A 2,036-nucleotide genomic window follows, 5' to 3' on the forward strand; every position below is an offset into this window, starting at 1 on the left:
TTGTGTGGGTCCTACATCCAAGACCTCTCTCTCTCATTGTGTGGGTCCTACATCCAAGACCTCCCTCTCTCATTGTGTGGGTCCTACATCCAAGACCTCTCTCTCTCTCATTGTGTGGGTCCTACATTCAAGACCTCTCTCTCTCTCATTGTGTGGGTCCAACATCCAATAGTTTCACCCTCTCTTTGTGTGGGCCCTACATCCAATAGTTTTCTCTCTCTCTCATTGTGTGGGTCTTACATCCAATAGTTTTCTCTCTCTCATTGTGTGGGTCCTACATCCAATAGTTTTCACTCTCTCGTTGTGTGGGTCCTACATCCAATAGTTTCACTCTCTCGTTGTGTGGGTCCTACATCCAATACTTTTCTTTCTCTCGTTGTGTGGGTCCTCTCTGTGTGCGCTCATACACATTAAGAAATGTAATACAAATTATATATAATCTCCATATCCTCTAATCCATCAGTTCAGAATTATGGACGGATAGCGCAGATAACACATTATAAATTATGTTCGTTTTTTAAATTATTTATTGTTCCCCAAACATAGAACTATGATATATATCATTTGAGTCTTGAATAATTTGTTTTTGTTCCTATGAAAACACAAAGTATCTTAGACTTAGAGCATGGAATAAATGATTGTTTCGTCTAGTTCACTTTAACAATAATTGAGTGAGGAATTTGATTAACCTTCTTAAAATAATAGTTTTTGATGTTTTGCAATTCTATAAAGTTTTTAATTTTTTGAACTGTACATTTGAATCAGTTTTAGTTACTTCTTATCGCCTTGCCGTAATGATTACTACAATACAACTAATAGAAGGCATCAATGAAGTTATTAATATAATGTTGACTGAAATCATTTCTAGTGTTTACGTGTATCAAGTGAACTTGGAAATATGAAAACCGAGTACTTCAAGTAAGGTTCTGTAGAAGTATTTATATTAATTATAATATTTTACGTAGTACTTCAAGAATCAAATATCAAGACGCGCGTAAGATATTAAATGTTATATACCTTGACACAGAACAAACTTCTCAAATACAGAAATTTAACACAAAAGACAAAAAAAAGTGTTTATCTATAAATCTGTTAATTTACTACTGTCAGTACTAAATCAATACAAATCTTACAACCTGGTGTTCTCTTGCAATGGAATAATAAAAACCTTACAGTAAGGACCAGATCACTTAACAATATTGTAAAGTGTAAGAATAAAAACATTATTGTAACAACCAGATCACTTGCGGGTGTTTTGCAAGAATATCAAAACAATTTCACTTATATTCTGTGAAACAACTGAAAATATGTATTATACCTTTAATGTTATATCGTACTTGAGCTGAGATTTAGCAGAAACTATAACACTACTTACTCAGAACCGAAAACATTCATATCGTCAATTAATCATCCATATGTGGGAGGTGAAGAACCGCTAAGAGGGTGGAATTCCAGAAACTGGTTATACGTAATATGTCCAACAGTAGATACCGCTTTATTTTCGCTTAAAACAGAATTATTGGAGGTTGTAAGACCTAAAATATCCATGTTTAATGTGTGTTCTTCGATGGATTAGGCTTAGTTATGTACATGTTTTAAAATTATATGGGACGTGATACTTGTTTATGAAACTTCCAAAGTCTGAGCTTATGGGAAAAACTTGGATATGTACATGATTAGACATGATTAGATTATATATAATATAATATAAGTATTTCAATGGCATATGCTTAAGTTGTGTTTTGTGATGAAAATATTGTATTTAAAACTATTAATATAATATCCACCCTATTTACTCCTGGGGAAGAATAACGAATCATTCGAAAATGCCCGAGTTTCAGGGTCTTTTAAAACATACTTGATGTTTTGGTGATTCTGTGCGTTGATTCTTTGATGATGGCATATGTTTATTATGGTTGATTAATTTGGCGCACATAGACACATTTGTAAACATGTTTGAGGATTTTGTGATACGTATATACCTGTGTGTGTATATATATATATATATATATATATATATATATATATATATATAA

This window comes from Limulus polyphemus, unplaced genomic scaffold (genome assembly GCF_000517525.1).
Source record: "Limulus polyphemus unplaced genomic scaffold, Limulus_polyphemus-2.1.2 Scaffold2746, whole genome shotgun sequence".
NCBI classification, from domain to species: domain Eukaryota; kingdom Metazoa; phylum Arthropoda; class Merostomata; order Xiphosura; family Limulidae; genus Limulus; species Limulus polyphemus.